Source organism: Poecile atricapillus, chromosome 2, assembly GCF_030490865.1.
Source record: "Poecile atricapillus isolate bPoeAtr1 chromosome 2, bPoeAtr1.hap1, whole genome shotgun sequence".
In the NCBI taxonomy this organism is placed as follows: domain Eukaryota; kingdom Metazoa; phylum Chordata; class Aves; order Passeriformes; family Paridae; genus Poecile; species Poecile atricapillus.
In genome coordinates this window covers 119,306,897-119,326,987 of record NC_081250.1, presented here as the reverse complement: position 1 = coordinate 119,326,987, position 20,091 = coordinate 119,306,897, and positions in this window count along the sequence as shown.

Here is a 20,091-nt window from a genome sequence, read left to right as displayed (position 1 = left end):
GAGACTGTGACACAGGAACATATTTTTCCCATGTTTGGTGGTTTGTTTGGTTTTTTTTTTTCTGGTGTGTGTGTTTTTAAGCATATGATTCTTTCTGATGCACCTTGCTGTAGAACAGTCACACTAAGTGCTCCTTGCAGGATCAAAATTCAAGTGCTGTATTGCAACTCCTGAGACAGGTGTTGTGGGTAAATCTCCCTGCAGAGAAGGGAGGGGAGGAGAAGCATTTGGGAAGCAGTATCATCTGGCAGATGTCTCAACAGACATAATTATAAGTGAGGTGATTGGGGTGATATGGTGTGCTCCCAAAGGCCAGCTGGGTCAAAGATACCTCCATGCTATTTTTAAACAAATGGGCTACAGAAGAATCCTTTTATAGCTATACAGTGATTTGGCTTATGTGGCCATGATATTTTGAGCTGATCCCTGGTGCCCAAAAAACAAGCTCATGATAGCACTTAGCTGTAGTGGAGGGAAATGATAGGTATTTTTATATAAGGTATAGTTCTCTTGTAAGTTATTATCTCATCTTTGCCTTTACATTAGTTTCGGAGTCATGGAAATTATTCTGAGTGTAATGCCACAGCAGTATTGTCAAAATGAAACAAAATGCTGTGTTTGTAAGATAGAACAAATAGCTGATTCGCAAATTCTAATGACTAGCATAACACAACTTACCCACAGTCTAGCCAGAAAATTTATTTTCCCCAAATGAGCCATTTTGAACATTATTTGTATACTATGGAGCAACAGAATCCCTGTGTATTTAAGTCCAATCTGGTTGGCATGGGCTATTTTCTTGTTTACCACAAGATGGCATTGGATAATATTTTGTACCTTGTCTTGAAAGCTCATATTTTCATCTGGAATTGCAGATAAAAATAATTTTAAAGACAGTCCTTTGAAGAGGTGCATAGGCGCTATCTAGATTTAGGCATAAATTTAAGCTTTTGAACTGGAAGGTCCACTGTTTTGGCAGTCTGGTTAATACTTCTACCCTGATCTCTAGGTACCTTCCTGTATCCTTATGCAGCTAACTCTCTGAGTTCTTTTGGTCTGTATCTGTATAAAGTCTAGAATGCTTCAGGTAGATGCCTTGAGTTGAGAGGACATGATTGGTAATATCAATTGCACTTCCCAAGTTGCTTGTACTGTTAATGATCAACACTGGAATTGCAGAAGCATGCCAGAAATTGATCTTGTTTTACTTGAAAACATGTAGAAGAATCTCAGAAGGTAAAAATCACTTTCTGGAAACATCTGTGTTGATCTGAATTCCAGCCTTTTTGTGTATTCCAAGAATCTGCACCTCAGAGCGTGACCCTGCTTTTGGCGTTTGCAGTTTGTGATTTCACAGTGTGACTGGGAATGTAGTAGTTGGAAGAATTTTGGAAAAGATTTGTAAACAGAAATTTAGAAATAGTTATATATATATATATAAATAGTCATGGATATTTTGGGAAATTGTGCCATTCTGAGGAGGGGCTTCTGAGCTTGCTGTAGTAATCATAGCCATGCTTTGAGCTTGTACTCCCAGTTTAGGGCTGGGGATTATAGCCAGGTACATGGCTTCTGTTAAGGGAATAGCTGTGTGTGTACTTCTGTAAATCTGGGTTTTCCAAAAGATGAAAGGGTAATACCAATGTTCAGTTATAGAAACAGCTTTTAGGAAATGAATGTTTTTTATTATCTCATGTTTAATTCAGCTTTTAAAAAAGACTTTTTCAGCAATTTTAAAAATAATTATTTTTTAGAAGTGTTTATCAATTTTGATTATCTCTGTTCTGGGGCTCCTGTTTTCCTTTTGGCATATCGAATATCACATTTCACAGACTGCATGTGGGTTGTGCTCAGCTATAGGACTCGACAACAGCTAACTCTGGGCACTTAAAATCCATAGATAATTAAACAATTTCATCATTGCTCTCCCTTTCCCTGAGGTACTTTATCTCTTCAGTTTGAACAATAGCAATACATGTCACAGAATGTGCATATATATGCTTAATGATGTACTGTTTGCTTGCTTTCTTTACTGGGAGGTGACCAGACAGAGTTTGGATGTTCTTGCAGAGTGCAGTTTTATTTTGGGGCAAAGAAGGCTGTAGAGTTTTGGGTCTTTTATTTTTTTTTTTAACCACATGAAAAATTTAGCTGCATGAGAAACATAAGATGGCAGAGTATAATTTGCAGAAACGCTTGTCCAAAAGATTATTTGAAAGCATAATGCAGGATATACGTGATGCACCAAAAGAGCTACAACATCAACATGATATACTGTCAGGTTTGTTTTTCTTGTGAGAAAGAATAAAGAATTATCCTACTTAAATTTTATTTTTGTAGTTTCTGTTCAGCTGGGCTGCAACTTGAAGTTCATGTTTGATAGGAGCTGCTCTAATGTAAGGGATTCATATCTCACTGTTAGTGATACCATTAACTTAGATTTACTCTTCAAACTTTTGCCAATTACCTCTGGATGGCAGTAGATGTAGTTACAAGATGATTCAATCAATTCATAAGCCTGCTGTGAGGATTGTTATGAAGAACACTTTTATCAGGTAAACTCAAAGTGCTGATAATTTTGGAAAATAGTAGAAAGTGCCCTTAAAATATCCACACTATCTCCGAATCATACCCTTCCACTGACTTTGTTCAATACATTTTGAAGTAAAAATCTGTGCTGTAGGATTTTTTTTTTTTTGTATAAGGGAGAAGTTGTTTGCTCACTGAAGCTATATTAAGTACAACAATTTATGGACCCAATTCTGCTTCCTGATGTATTTTTTTACCCCTGTAAGATACATTCCATGTATTTCAGCATGTACCTTATTTTCTAGGACATATAGGTGCTTTTTCAGTCCAAATAAGAAAACACAGGAATGCAAATTTGGCTAAACAAAAACTCTTTCCTAGTTGCTAGTCCATTCAATGTGAAAAAAGCCTGTAAGGAATAAAAAAAAACTACAAAGATTTAAGGCACCATCTTTTATAAAATGTGAGAGTTGACTTCAGCAGTATAAGAAAATACATCTGGTAGTCAGAGCTTTTCCTATTACAAGAATTATATTTCTCATTACAGATAATGGGGCATTCCTTTTCTGAATAATGACTATAAGGTCTTGCTAGCAACCTCATAGGGGACATGCTTAATTCTAAGCAAGTTGTGTTGATGGTCATGATATTATCTGTGCTCACATGCTTCAAAACATTTCTGTTCGGTTTGTAAATGAGCCGGTTTAAATTTCCCATCCAAAGATTTAATGTGATTATAGCAGAATGCTGTATTTATTAGGAAAAAAATGCACGGGTGAAACTCAGGAGGCTGTAGGTTTAGTTCCAAAACATAAGACTAGGTAGTTTGGAATGCAGTTACAAGTGGATAACTAAGCAGAGCCTGATTTTTGGTTCAGAAGCCAGAACACAGATAGCTGGTGAGATAGCAGGAAGATTTGGATGACTACAGGCACTGTGGAAAGTGATGGGTAGACCAGAATCTATTTTCATCATTTGACTGATTGTGACTGTGTGGTTTCACTGAACTGATTTTGGGTAAACAAAACAAAGCTAAGCTAATTTGAGGCCTTCCCAAGTGCTTGATGCCTATCTTGCTATGCATTAGGGAATCAGACTGAGAACAGATTGTGATGTGGTTTGCTTTTTTTATGAGCTTAACTGTGACCTGATTTTTGTTTGAGAAAGTTTTCTTGTAGAACAGTCTTAATATTAGAAATACCAGCAATGGTGTGGCTTGGTTTTGTTGAGTGTTTTTTAGGATAATTTAAAGAGCAGAATGAAAACTTTATCAGGCAGTGATGGAAAGAATGGCAACATAGTAACACATTCCTGTTCCAGGGTCAGTCCTTCTTATCATCTGTCTAGAGTAGACCTACTTTTTGGCATGAGACTGCTTCTACAAGTTAAAAAAAGCCAGTGAACACATTTCCTTCTTTTAGAACAAATCTGTCATGCTCAGAGATTTGTCCTTGATTAAGTCTGCACTTGTAAACAGAGGAACAAAACAAGTTCCTCTGTTCTTGGGTTGGGTTCATGGTTGGAATTATCTCCAACACTGGAAGTGAGATGAAACCTGTAAGTCTTCATCCATGACATAAAAGATGTGCCACTACTGATTTTTGTTGACAGAAGGACACAAGAAAAATTAAGTGGAGCAAGAGGTTCAATACCATGAATCTGAGAGAAGGGTGAATGTATGTTTGCTGGCAATGACCATGCCAGTTCCTATACTCTCTTGCTTTTATGAGTCAGAAATAATCCATATCCCAGCAGTGGCCTTCTTGGGATGTGTTTTCAATAGAAAATCCCATCCTTTTATGTGCATGTACAGATACTCCATGCATGTGATTAAACCTATGCAGATAGCAGCATTCACATATGCAAGAGATGTAAATATTGATTTTGGTAAAGGAAAAAATACGAGACCTGACCTTAAAGCAAGACAATGCAATGCATAAAGGACCATGAATCTTCAGAAACCTTTTGGGGAAGTTTGAACCTGAGACTAGACATAGATCCAAACGTCATTTCATACACACACCACAACCATTTCACACTCCTCTTTCACGCTGCCTGAATCTTCCCCCAACCCTTGCCGGATGACATGGAGATGCCTGCTGAAGTCCAGTTTGCCAAAGGTGTCTTCAAACCTCAGCACTACTTGACAGCAAGAAAAGGGCTTCCCAAACACAGTTTGTAACCTTTTATCCCCCATTTTTCCATTCAGCAGCAAAGCTGATCTGTCAGGATGAAATTTTGTCCTCAGTGTGCTTTTAGACCATTTTGTTCTTAAAGCTACATTAAAGACTTCAAAATCTTGCTAATATTTTTCCAGTTGACAGTTACTAATGAAATAGGAAAATAGTCTTTGTTTAGATCTTTTTGTACCCATAAATAGGGAACTTTTAAAGTCCAGTCCAAGATATTAAGGAGGATTTCAACCACATGTAACCACAGGTGACTTTCGTAAGATAAGAATAATCTGTAAACTTCTGTGAGCTTCTACTTAGGATGTATGTTGTGGCTTAGAGTGAATTAGGAGAAAGTCTGTTAAACAAGTATTATTCATTTTGAATGTCATACAGCCTAGGGCTGTGGCTCCACATCATTACCAAGTGACGACAGATTTGGTTAAAATAGTTCTTATGCTGAAAAAGAAGTCCTAGAGATTAACATAGTCAATTCACACATTTTAGGCCATGCTCACAGGGTAGCTGAATCAGCATAGCTTCTGGGCTGGGATAGGAGTGTGAATTTGTGGCTAGGCATTTGAGAGGGAACAGCAATCTTTCAAACTGGTTTTTTTTTCCTGAGGTAATTAGCCACAGCTTGACTCACAATCAGGGATGGCTTTCCTTGGAGAAGCAATCATGGTTTGTACCTATACAGCCTACCAAATCTCTTCTTGAAGAAGTCTGTCTTGTAAAGGTGGCTTAACTTCTCATGTAGCTGAAGAGATCTCCCATGCCTCTTCCTGTAGCAACCAGAGCTCACAGCTTGCTGTGTTAAGGGAAAATGGCAGCAATTTGCTGTTACCTTATTATAATATATCATAAACTAAACAAGTTGCTACACAGACTGCTCAGTCATTCCTGCAAAAGGTTTGGGAACATCTCAGATGGGTGGAGTGGGAATAACTGGATGCAGGAATGACGTTGGCCATCACAGGGTAACCTCCCTGCTGCTGCTGCTGCTGCTGAATCAGAGCCCTCAGAGCTGGGGCAGGAAATCCCTGTCCTAATCTGCAGTCAGGGCTCTTGAGTCCTTGGAGGGGATGAGACTCTCCGAGCTGCTCAGAGCCTCCCTCATGCTGCCAAAAACCCAAATCAGCTGTTCTTCACAGTGCATCTTTATTCTTTTTGTTTTTGGCAATGTGCCTCTGTTCCTCATCAACTGCACTACATAATAAGGGACAAAACAAGATAGATTCTAAATTTCCAGAATTCTACAGGTACTATGGGAACTGCTCAATCTGTGATTTTTCTGAGTTGCTGAAGAAATTTTAAACCAGGGCAGGGCAATTTTGTGTGTGGAAGTAGTTAGGAGCAATAAAATGAAAATAACTAAATATATTCACACAATAAACAAAAGGGGCAAAATACAAGGTTTGCTTCTTTAACCAAGGATACATGAATGACTTAATCCCCAATACTGTTAACTTTTGATTTAAAACCTGCAGATTTCTCATACAACTTGTGTTCAGTCTTTGTTTCTTGGACTGCCTGTCAGTGTGAGGTACTGTACGGAAATACAAGTATTTGCTGGGCTGCATTGTTGCTCTTTGTTGCCCCTTTTTCTTTAGCATTTACATGGCCAAGCATGTACATTCGCTAGCTGTCCAAATATCCCTGGCTCTGACAAAGGACACCTTCCTTTTCTCTTGAAGGTGATGCTACATCTGCCTCCTCCTCTCTGAGCTTTCAAATACTTGCTTTGCTACATCCAGAATACTCTATCTGGAGTGCCTCAGAGATTCTCTGCAAAAACAGTCTCCTGGATCTTTGTTTTCCTCTCCCTTCTGTTGTTCTTTCTTCTTCACTGCAATACAGCAAATGCAGGATCATAGGATAGTTTGGGCTGGAAGGGATCTTTAGAGCCCACCTAGTCCTTCCTGCCTGCAGTGAGCAGGGACTTCTTGAATTTGATCTACAACACCTGTTAATCCTACTGTATTTACTTACTTGAATCCTACTGTATTTACTTACTTGCCACTGTATTTGAAGCTGCTCTTCATGGCCTGTGCTCTACCCTGATCATGCCCATTATTGTTTCTGATTATTTCTGAGATGCACCAAGCTTGAATTGCCATGATCTGTGAGGAAATCTTGCTGTAGCCTGTCTCTGGACTGTTTTGTTGATGGGCAGAGCAGTCACTTTCAGTGTCTAGGTGTGTCAGAGCATGAGTTTCTGATGCCGGTCTACAGAGCACTTTTAGGGACCTGGCAAACATACCTACTAAATTGTGTGAGTAAGGCAGGCTGAACTTTCCTATAATACACTGATATAAATGCATGATAAGTGTGGTAAGTGTGAGAAACAGGTGTTGGTAAGTTTGAGAAAGAGCTGATGGTAAGTTTGAGAAATTATTGAGTTGTGAATTAAGCTTGTGACTCAACCCTTATTGATGTTCCTGGTCAGTTACAGGATCATGGAAAATCCCACCTGTACATCTGCTGTGGGCAGTGTTACGTGTTGGAAAGAAATTGCTTTCCGCTCACTTAGTAAGGCCTTTCCTGGCCTTACTAGGTTTTGCAGCCTACACCAATGAAAATACAGACATCTACAATCAGAGAGAGTAGATGAAAGAAGAGGAAAGCTACATGGAAAAATACTTCATAAGTGCCTCTTAGAAGATCAGTAGGGAAGAAGGAGGTGAGCAACATCTCTTTAAATAAATGGTTTGAATGATCACAGCTTTTCCTTCATTCCAATTTACTCAAGCTGTGCAAAACAGCTCTGAATAAAGCATATTCTCATTATGGTTTTTGCTGATTAGAGAAAGTAAAAACCAACCCAGTAGATGATTTAGGACTGGACAGAGAGTATTCACAGATTGTGTTCAGACTACGGATTGTTATGAAGGAAGCATCTGATACTAGGCCTGTCTTTCAAATAAACCCTCCAAACTCAAACAATTTGAACAATGAGAAGAGTAGATGGATACTATCAAACATCTTATTAGACAAAAAGGCTGGGTCTAGATTGGAAATTCAAAGATTTGTGATCATCATCTCAATGGATTTAGCAGTGGTTTTCAAGGTGGTGTGAAATCTGTTTTACATATAAGGAAAATGCACTTTGATTGCAGTATTGATTGCTGTCCTCTGGGAGGAAAATGAATCTTGCTTTTATGGTTTCACATTTAAATTTGCATTTTATGTGTAAATTACACCAGTTTAAAATTACATACATATAAAAATAATATGTCCTTGCAAACCTTTTTTCCTGCCTCCCTTCAGCTAGCTACTTTTGTTTTGCAAGTTAGCCACTAGTGTTAGCCCAAGCAGACCGTATTAAGCTGAATTAAGACTGTATTAATATAAATTTAAGAACTTTATGAACTGGAGCTTCAGTTCCTTCCTTTTAGAAACCCACTATTTTTTTTATATGCCATTTAGCTGAGATGTGATTAAACAGGACACAGGCTATGCTTCTGTGTTGGTTTCATTATAAATTTGAAAAATTCAGCAGATTGTTGCCAACTTGCTCTTTGCAAAAAGCCCAGATGAACAAACCCCCAAAGTGACTTGAAATATTCCTTTGTTTTGCTGCCTTTCAGGGTGGTGGCATGACAGCAATTTTCAAGGAAAAGTTCCTATCACATTATGCTTCTGTCTGAAAACAGAGGGGATGATAGAGCTTTCAGGGTCCAGAAAACACATTTTGACATTAAATGCATAGCAAACTTTTGCTGTAGTAGCGTTAAAAGTACACTAATACGTTACCACTTGTGTTAGAGAAGAGCAAAATTTAGCTAGGTTTCCCACATGTTGTGGGCAGTGAGTGGGGGTTTGCCAAGATAATGAGAGCTAATGCTAGATGACAGCTGTTCAGACAAATCAAAATACACTGACTTCATCCCTCAGCTTCATCTTCAACTAAACTAGGTGGGGAAACTCCTCTTATTTTCAGCCTCATTCAGGAAGGTACTCAGGCACATGAAGAGTCTTACTGATTTAAGGGTTTGAAGTGAGATTTGTGGTTAACTTCTTGTTCTGAAAGCAAAATTCTCCAGTAGTGTATGTCACTGAGCACAAAATCATAAAGCCCTGCATTCTCACCATGATATCATCATGAAGGAGCGTGGTTACCCATAGAACATGGATTGTTGGATGTATGATGCGTTTCAACGTACACAACTTTTGGCAAGTGACTCACATGTACACTCTGTATTTGTTCTCAGGATGAGTCCACTTGTGCACTTTTTAGGGCTTCTCAGTAAAATTGTTCTCTGCTAACATTAGTAAAACAGAGTCCTTGAGTAACTGCTGGCCATGGACATCACTTTACAAGCCCTAAAAAAAGCAAGGCCAAATAATATGTTAATTACCACTTCTGGAAACAGAAGTGCTCTTGTAACCTTTTTCTGTGTGGTACAAACTATTTTTTGAGAGGTTATTTAAATTCATTATGAAAGTTATGTGGGATTTTTATCCAGAAAGCTTTTACAAACCAGATTCTTTCATTGCTGTTGTACAGGTCTACAGCCTGAGCCTTGACAGGTGCAAGTTGGTGTTGCTTTGAGTTACATCAGCTTTGCCAGCTACCTGAGCCTGCTTTTGTGCACAGCCTCTCAGTGAGACTAATTAGAAGGACACAGCTTTACAGCATCCAGACAGAAAGCTGCTCTGTTTTGTTTGTTTCTGGGGGTACAGTTAGGGCACACTTTGGTACAAAGATGTTACTAATTGTCTGAGTATCTGCAAGACACAGGTAGGTACTCTCAGAGAGTACAATTAAGCTAAGCTGTTGAAAGGATGTGGAAGGGGAAAAAAAATCATGCAGATACTCCAGACAATTAGTAACATCCTTGTAACTTGCATTACATACTCACACAGGCACTGTGGATGAGACTTCAGGAAGGCAGCTTTTCCCGCCTATTCCCTACACTTTCCTGAGATTTTTTTAAGTTTTCCTGAGAGAACACATCGGTGTTTGTGGGCTAGGATTGTGTCAAGAATTCAAAAATCACACATTTGCAGCACTGTGAAAGGGAAGGACCTCTGGAAGCTGCAGTGATGATAATTGTGCCTCTAAGCCATCCTCATTTGTGGTTGGTTCTCCAGACTTTTTATTCTTTGTGTTGTCCCCTGAAAGCTCTCAAATGTGCCTACATCTTTCTTAGGCTTTGATACCCTAAATGAAAATCAGTAACATAACTCCCAAGTCTGGCTAATGGATGTCCTGCCTTCCTTTCAGTACCTCAAAGAACAAGAATGGTTTAGGTTTGGTTTTTTGTCTTTTTTTTCCCAGCATCACACACTTGTTTCTTATTCAGCTCATGAGACTGTAACATCATTTTGTGCACAACTGCTGCCTAGTGAGAGGTTCCCCCTTCTAGAATATAATAAAACACACAGTATAATATAGTCCATATTAAATTAAATTGGAAACAATTAGGTAAGTGTCTCAATAACATATTAACTCTTGCAGTCCTGACCTATATGAGATGACTATGGCCTCATGGAATGGGACCAACATGGATTTCTGATATCATACATGCATTGTACAGATTAATAGAAGAATATTGAACATGTAGATCAAGTGAAAAGCAAAATAGCAAACAGACCGAGTGAACCCATCTGAATTCTTCACTCAGAAGTGAAACTGGCAGGGAATTGTGAAACTGGCAGAGAATTGGGAGAAAGGACTGAAAAGCTTCAGAATTTTCTAGGGTGCTGCCTAGAAAAGGCAGGGTGAACAATCCCTTTGGCTGCCACAAACGGCAAGTCCCATAGTGGTGATCAAAAACACTTTTTGTGGAAACCTGAAGTAGACCATAAAGTTCTCAACAAAGACATTTTGAAATGTCAAGAATGCTGCAATTGACAACAGAATGTCACTTGGGGAAAAGCACATCTTGACACCAAAGCAGATGGCAGATGAGACAATTGAGCACTATGTCATATAGCTGTACAATAAAGCAAAGTAATATGAATTTGACCAGATAGCAGCCTAATTTGTGAGTAATAATTTGTCTTCTAACATATCACCAGGTAAAAATAGGGTACAGGAAACTCCTCTACCATGAATAGATGGGGCTGGCACAACCTAATGAAAAACTGTGCTCTGTTCCTTTTTATAAATTCAGAATTTGTACTGGAACTGTCTTTCAAGAAGAAGGCCTAAGCTGTCAGAGTTTTGAAAAGTGTGTATGAACAAAATACTATCTATTCTAACGCTACAAAGCATGTAGCCATTTAAATGTGGAACACTGCTGCTCATCTCATCTAATTTAAAATTTTCTTACTCTGTTTTCCCATTTGTACAGTCCGGTGGATCTAAATGGATTTCTTTGTTTTTCACTTTTGTGTAAATGAAATAGGAATTGTCATCCTGAAACAGGAGTGAAAATTTATGTGCAACAGCCTGATTCTCATTTAGTAAGACATCACTTTGAACTTTTCTGACCGTGTAACCGAATTGTGAAACAAATGTGAATGTAATCTATATAGTCAATGAGATGCAAAATAGATTTTGTATCAGAAAGCATTAAGGCTGAAAATGGCTTTGCTCCTTAGGACCTGAGCATAGATGAATTAATTTCTACTCACATATGCACTGTTATGGTGAGCCAAAATTTAATTGGAGGCCTGGAGACAGTTAGAATTAGAAATTAGAGTATTTACATACTCAGAAACTTAGTCAAAAAAGAAAATTAGATCCACCTAGTCCCTCATTAATTTCCAGGCGTCTTCTTGTTAGTTACCTTTATTTTAGCAAGTACTTTGTAAAACATTAGTCTTTACAGAATACGGAAATTTTATTAGAAACTACCTTGAGCTTAATTGGCACAATAATTCATTTATTGGGAAGTATTATTGAAAAGCATTTGACAATAAGGATCTCTAAATATTTAAAATTCAAGTGCCGGAGAGAATCTCATCACATTAGGAAGCAATCAACCATCTTGAGACAGGTTAATAAAAGCATCTTAAACTCATCGTCAAAAGGCACTCTTGATTTCCATTATTAGGCACAGGACTTTGAATGATTCATTGATCACATTTTCTCTGTTCAACAAAAATACCATGAGCTGAAAGGTTTCAAGATATGCAACATGAGAGGATTTTTTTCCTGCCTCACAACTACATTTGACAGATGACCTTTAGTCTTTCTTTCACTTTAGTGAGATATCTAACAAAAATAATGTAGATACATTTTTCAGTGTTATCTGATGCACATGCTCACAGAATCCTCTATTTGGTACCACACAGTAAACAGATAAAAGAGTCTTCTCTAAATGCCTTCATTATAAATAAATGCCCTGCTTTCAGCTTTCCTCTGCCAGCAAGATCACAAGGTTTAAAAGCCTCTGAATAATTCTATGAACACATGTAGTTAACCTGATGTTGTTTCACAGGGAGGTTGGTGCATGTAGATATACAGGATGCTTTCAGGAGGGCTGTGTAGTCTGTTTACATCCCTTCCATCCCACAAGCCAACAACTGCACTTGGATCTCCAAAGTACCGAGAGGTTCCATGCATTTTGGTTTACGCCTTTGCTGTTGTGCACTTCAGGAGGTGGACTGTGGCTTGCCTTTCCATCCCGAGTGTACCTGAAGTTTCCTGGATTGGGTACAAGTAACAAGGGACCTGTGATGTTGAGGACTTCTGCAGCCAAGTGCTCACCCAGGGTCCTGGGCAGATTTGCACAGTCTGTTCAGAAATATTGCTGTCAGCACCAGAGCTGGCAGCTGAAGGTGACTCAAGTATGAGCTGCAGTCACACCTCTGGATCACGGAAATGTTCCCATTTTCACTGTTTCTTCAGCCCTGGCAAGCATCTCATCCTGCTGAAACTTCAGGTCATAGATGTTGTGGGGGACACAAGATTGCACGAAAGTGTTAAAAGAGCTACATAACCCCAGAGCTCCTCACTAGTACGTCAGTGGTGCTCAGTGCACATCCTCACTCTGTCTGCTGTGCAGGTAGAAGCTGAAGTTATTCCACTGAAGTCAATAAGCTTGAAAACCATGGCCTTGTCTGTCTGAAGACCTTTCTTTGCAGAGTAGAAGGGAGCAAGGGGAGTTGTTCTACTGAGATGAGCTGACACTCCTGCACTCTGCAGGTGAGAATGGGGAGGGAGGTGAGAAGTAGGCAGACAGAATCACGGAACAGCTGGCAGAACATGGTGAGCTCAAGGTCACTTGGCTGTTGGCCCAAATCCATCCAAAAATCCCAAACCCCAGCAATTACTCAGGCTGTCAACTCCAAAAAAAAACCCCCGAAAACCCCCCCACACACAAAAAAAGCTGAGCCATGTAATTGTTCAGCAATGGTATCTGGGTTCTGCCAGCACCTTTTGGAAGGCTACATGGATAGAAACTGGGACCGTCCCTGTTTGTTGCCTAACTAATAGTTGTGAATTGAACTTCGTGTCATTTTACTTGATCACCTGCCTGAAAACAGATTCAAAAGTATATTCTCAAATGGACTAGGGATTCTTGGTGATTTTTCAACTTCTCTTGGGATGAAGAGGTGGATGGCTGAAGGCAGCAATGCTTTGATGCAAGATGCCTGCTCGAGTGTATAGTGCAGGCTCTGAAGAGAAGCTTTTCCTGTCTCTGAGGCTTTTATAAGGTTCCATCAATTCTGAGACATTTGAATCTTTCTTCCCCCACCCACCCTCCCCCCCCCCCACCTCTATTAATAAACACAAATGTGTGGAAAATTACCCTAATCTTCTTCCAAAGAGGATGTGCCTCCAGAATCACTTCCAGTACCGGGGACCTCAGAATTCTGCTACCATATTTAGAGGCGATAAAAACAGTCCTTGCATTTCTGACCAAAATCCAAATATAGCCTATTTCTTTCTGCCAACTGAAAATGCACCTTTTTATTTCATTCAGTTCTTTTTAAATCTAACTTTGTTCCAAACTTTTCATTCTATAAATGTCTCTTTCACTATAATTATTTAAATAAAGTGGGATAGTGCCCAATTTGGTGAACTGAATTAGGATGCTACTTAATGTGCCTGCTATTGTTCTGCTGGGGCTTGTGCTCTGTTCCTGTTACAATTTCTCTTTAACTTTGGTGAATTTAAACAAGACCTGAACCCAGCCCATGAAGGACAGTTTACCACAGGCAGTTGTATTTTACAAATTTAAGTGGACATAGTTGCTATTTCTACATGATTTTTCAAAGTTTTCACACTGGAGGGAATACACTGGTTTCTACTTGGCCAGGCTTTATGGCTAGAAACTGGCAGTAGGTGTCAGTGATACCCTGAGACATCTAAGCCTGTCTTGTGTTTTGTGGTGTGCCAAGTCCTGGTTTCCAAAACATTTGGCTTATCTTCAGCTTGGCAATATGACATCTTTTTCTCTGGTGGGCACGTCTCTCTGGGAGGTGGGAAACACAGAACTCAAGAGTCCCTGGGAACACCAAGAAGCAGAAGAGACCACACAGGAGTGTGTGATATGCTACTCTGTTAGTTACCTCAACCAGCTTTAGGTGCCTACACTCTAGAGAGCCACACAGAGCTGGTTGTTCAGGCTTCTTGTAGAGCCAGTAGAGGTAAACAAGAGATACCAAGATACTCTGGGTAGCTTCTATGAGACAAGACAAAGCTTGCCCTAGAAGTGCTTGTTTGTCTTCAGCAATCTTAGTGACAACATGAGTAACCCAAGTATAGCTCTCATTAGTAAGTGTCACAGGTAGGTGAGATGATCCTATCTTTGTTGTGTGGGACCACAACAGGTAGAGACCATTCAAGGTATGATGTATGTATTTCCTATCCACGGTTCTTTTTTTCTCATTTCCTTCTCTTTATTTCTTCTGAAGAAGCTATTTTTTTTCTCCTCCACACTCCTTTCCTGTTTCTTTTCATCCCTTGTTTAAATTTTTTATTCATAGTCTATTTTTCTGCTGCACTTTAGCACTTTGAGATGATGGTGAGTCTATATAAATGGGTTTGGCAATGAGGTTACTTAAGAAATTCCTTGAAAATATTTGCATATCTCCTGAGGGTTAAAGGTAAAAAGCAGGCCAGTAAACTGGACAGACTCATTTGACTGTCCTTGCTGAATGGTTCCCTCTTGCCCCACCTATGTGTCACCCATTTTCAGTCCTTGACCTGAAGGTTCCACATGCAGCCAGTCATCTAGCCTATGATCTGAAGAAGGGGCTGTCCACAGTAGTGAGACTGGTCTTATCCAGCATGCCCTGTGCTCGCAGAGGCTCCTCCAAGTGATCTCCTGTCCTACCTGGAATTTCGCATGGCAGATTTATTTCATCCACTGCCAGGAGACTCATGCACTGGGACTTTCAGGGTGTAATGATAACAGAGCTAAAGCTCTCTCCTGGTTTGGGGGCTGGGTGCTGCTGAAAGAAAGTGGTGGTGACATTTTCTGCCCCTGACTGCCTACCTGTAGAACCCTGCACCTCTCATGTGCCAGAGGCACTTGTCTGACCTCAGAATGAGTCAGCTCAGGGGATGGACCAGCAGAAGATCACATTAAAAATGAATGAGTTTTTCTTTTGAGGGAAAGAGGAGATTTCTGCTCTTTGTTCTCTTTGAAGCTGTGGGCTTTCAGGTACAGCACTGCTGTGCTCTGGGAGACGGTGTTAAAGCAATATATACATCTTGAAAATGTCTGTGAAGAGGTAGTACACAATGATCCAGGTCAGCTTCTTCAGAAAATTCCTGTTGTCTTCAGTGGCTCTGGATTTCATGCTGTTTCCCTGCTGCTGTGTTTCTATAATGCTCTCAGTATTCTCCTGCTTACTCTGCATGGTCAAAGACCAAGATACTGTAAAACATTTCAGTACAACACTAAAACCAGGGGTGTCCCTGCGCTGTAAAGCACTTATACAACTATGCTTTAGGTGTTGTTGTAACACCAGGCTGCACCCTGCTTCTGCTCACACTGCTGAAATCTGGGATTTCAGATGATTACTAAAACATCTGTAGATCTGGTCTTTGGATCCAGCCATGAAGGGAATGTGGTGGGGGGGGAAAGATATGCAGTAACTTTTACTTTCTCCTCTTGTATCCTTTGAGGCAGAAGTTCAGTGTGACTTGCCTGAACAATATTGTGCTGCTGATGAGAGGGCAAGTACTGTCCTGGGCTTTTCAAAAGGGAAGCCAGATTGTGTGGGTGTCCTCACAACCTCAGCCAGGTCCTGTTACACGGTAAAGGGTGGCCAGTATTAAGGTGCTTGGGCAAAGTCTTTCACTTCTCCCCAGCAGACCTGAGCCTGCACCATGCCCAAAGCACAATGTTCCCTGCTCACATTTGCTGCTGCTTCTCATTAGCAAATTCAGCAGATTACTTGTCAAAGATAAATCATGAGTTAATCCAAGTGGATTTGTTCACAAATGCAAATCAATAGTCACAGCAGGGTTTTGGTTGCCTTTTTCTTTTTTTCTTTATTTGTTTGTTTTGGTTTTGTTTTTTTGCAGGGCGAGGGGTTAGTAACATTTGTTCAGCTGTACTCCTTACACTTGAGCTATAAAAACTGGCAAATTAAAGCTCAGCATGAAGCCACATAACATAAAATCAAAAAGTGATGGCAGAAATGTTTCAGTACCCACCCACCACTTAAACAAAGGGATAGGGAATAGTGCCTTGCTTGTTTCAGAGAAACTGTCAAAATGATCCAGCCTATCAAACCATAAAGTCCAGTCCTCCTGAAAGTCCTTTACAATTTTGCTACTCTAAATGTTTGTTTTTTTGTTAAGGAGGATGCAAGGTGGTACAAGACAGTCCAGTTTGAAGGGAAAACACTGTAGTTCTTCCTCCCTCTGACTCTAAAGGAAGGCTTTTGAATGGTGGATTGAGCACAAAAGCTTTGAAGACATGGACTATCGCAAATGTAGAAAATTATATTATACTTGTCTGCAAATTTCACATTCAATCAACCTGTTTGCAGATGTGGATGAACATAATCTATGCATTCAGCACATCCTGTTTTCACCGCAAATCTCCTTTCTGTCTGCCTGGTTTCTGACATGATCTGCGTGCACATATTTTGGGATAAAGATCCAAACACCTGGTTGGATCTTGGTTCCCCAGCAGGGGCTGCTTTCTTTGAGTCTGCCAGATCTTTCATTGCACACGTTTGTCATGTGCAGCTGTGAATCAGCCTGCCTTTTGGGGATGTCAGTGTTGGACACACCGGGGCATTCAGCATCTACCACCAAGACGGCCTGTCCTTGACTCTGTTCCATTTCAGTAGAATTGCATAAATTTGAAATTTTTCATTCCTTCCTGTTACAAAATCAATTTCCATATCAATATGTTTTGTGAGTCAGTCATTTTCCCCTAGCCCTAAATATATAATCTCAGAACTGAGATGCCAATCCCTTTAATTTTTACACGCTAGTCTTGTTTCTTTAGTGTAGGGATGCGGACTTATCCAAAAGTCTCTGGAAGTAATTCCATTCTTCATGCATACATCCTCCTGAAGTGTCAACTACAAAAGCAATTTGTCTTCATTTCCTGTACCAGAACTGGAGGGCAGTGTTGCTGTGTACCAATTACTGCCTTGTACTGCTCTCTACGTTTCAAGTCGACCTTATAACTCTGTTTCAATTTAGCAATTGTCCCAGCAGTGGTTACACATTTGTGGTGACAAATGGTAATCTGTCCTCACTGCACCTTAAGGGCCAGCCTAATGGACCTGAAGGCAGCTGGAAGCCACTGCAGAGTGCTTTACATCAGGTTAAGGCCTCGGCTGTCCCGGGGCTCCTGCAGCTGCAGCTTGCTTGTGTGACCTCTCAGCACAGGAGGAACTCATACTTTTACAAACTGTATGAAAAAAAAAGATGAATGAAGCAAAGATTGTCTTCTGTAGGAGCAGCTGTGCTCACAGAAGATGTTTATGTAGTGATGAACCAAATGGTGAGATTTTGCACCCTGAGCAGATACTGCTCCTCTGGGACTGTTCATGGCAGAGAGGTGGTGCAGTCAGGGGCAGCCTGAACTCCAGGACACTGCTTTGCTTGTGCCTCTGCCTGCTCAAGCACATCTCATGCTTGCTGGTGAAGTTCTGCAGTTTCTTGCCACACTCTGCACAGAACTAACTGAAAAAGCAGAGCTGAGTTGTAGTTCTTCTAAATTAACAGAGTCAAAGAACAGAAGTTAAAGAAGTTCATAACAAATCCTTAATTTTATTGAGTAAACCTACTTTTGTATTTGGGATATCCTGGTTTGAGAACCTCTTCTGTCAGTACGGGGCTTTAGAATCAAAGCATCTATATAAATATATATTATTTTCATAATATTCATTTATCTATTTGAAAATAAATATATTTTTTCATTGGATAATTACAAATAATTATTATATTTTTTCTTTGGATAGTTTTATATTTTTTTAAAAATTTTATTTTTTAACTTCATATACACAAGAGAAAACCTCATGGAATGTACTTCTAGGAAAACAATCCAAAGTTGGTAAGTCAATTGCTCTGTTACTGCACCAAACAGAGGGGAAGTAGCAGAACTATGAGGGCACCATTCATCAAAGGTAAGGCAACTCAAAACCTTGCAACAGAGCAAATTATTTAGGTGCATCTTTCTGACTTGATGGTTATGTCTGTACTGTGGTCTAGACCAAAAAACCAAACCCTTACTCTGTTCTCCTATGATTACTTCTGAAGTACTTTAGTATTGTCACATCCCCCTTGCTTTGCTGTTTGCATTACTCCTGACAGAACATTTGGGTAAATGCAAGAGAAAGAGGGGATTGTATAGCAGTTTGACAGCTCTAATTATGAATATTTAAGAGCTGCTTAAATGTGCTCTCTTCTATCACCTAATTTCCTATCAATGACAGCATTGGAAGCACTTGTCTCATTTTTCAAATCAAAGCTTCCTCAAGCAAAATGCTTGGCGACTGAATAGCTTATGCATTCTATTAATCACAGAGGGTGGGAAAAGATCCATCAAGTGCTTCAGATAGTTTGAGTGTTCCATCCTTGTAGAGCTTTCACTTCCCATTTCTAACAGATGAGTGCATTTGCCTCCTTTGAATGATCTTTGTGATTCTTCCTCATCCAGAAATGGTTTCAGATTTATCTTCCTTCAACATTGCGTCAAATGATACCGGAATATTTATAAAAAGAGTAAATTCTGATTTGGGTTAGTCATAGATAGGAGGAAATAGTAGTCATATATTGTTTTCCTAAAGAGGGGTAGCTCTTACTGTGCTTCCAGTGAGTCAAGCTTCACTGAAAAAGTGTTACAGTTGAGATGGAAGTGTGACCACTACAACTTTGAAATGAACTTTCTTGATTTAAGACAGAAACAGTATTGTTGGCTGGTGTTTATTCTGTGATTACTGTTACTTTCTGCACTTGAGGTTGACTTTGGCCATAATGGTAGAATGATTCCAATTAATTTTATGGGAGTTTTGTTCTTTGTGCATATAATGAAGTGTCTTCTCCTTACTACATAATGTACACCTGACTCTCCCCAATAATAACATAAATTATGAAGGAAGTGCTTGACTGCTGCAGCTGGAAAGTGAGAAGTCTTCAAAGATGTTTGGGCCATACCTAGCTAAGTAACAGCTAGGCTGGCCTTCTGCCTCCTGTGGACCTTGTGATGGCAGAGCTGTGTTATAACTTCCTCAGGTTTTTGAAGGAGTTTGTTTACAGTGCTCCCTTCTGTTGTGTTGTTACAACATGTGAATTTACATTCCATGTACTACTGGAAGATGACATGAAACAAAAACCTCAATACTTCACTGAGCAACACCTTGTGTTATTTCATAATGTTTCTAGAGGAGAATATCATTCCTTCTGGTCTCATCTAATACAGGAAGATGGTATCAAGAGGAGACAATTTCCAGATGGGCGATGTGTGGAATTCAGAAGTCATGTCTGCCTTTGTTAGATAAGAGCAGGGGGAAAAAGGGTTTAAATTAGGAAGCAGAGAAAAGAAGGAAGAATAAAAGAAATTGGGAGAGAGATTGGGACAATGAAAAGCAGGTTCAGAACATCTTCACATACACTGACACAGCTGGATAAAAGTGTCCTTGAGCTCAGAAATCCCTAGTTCCACAACTCCCGTTTAAATGACTAAGATCTGCATCGAGTCGCCTAAGAATGAACATCTTACCAGAGACACCCACAGTTAAAAATTTTAGATTTTTGTTTTCATAAAGTGTTGTTTTATATCCTATATTTAGTTTTCATCTTCATGGGTCTAAACTTAGAAATATTTTTGTCCAGCTACCAAGCTAGAGGGAGCTACAGAAAAATAAGAATGCAAACCTTTTAGAGTTCTGCTATTAACTGTTTCTAACACTTATGCCATTGATTATGTTTCTACTTTTCCAGAAAAATGGTTGTTTTAATTTGCTTCTGATTCAGTCAGCTTTCATAGCACAGCAATTTGTTTCTCACCAGTTC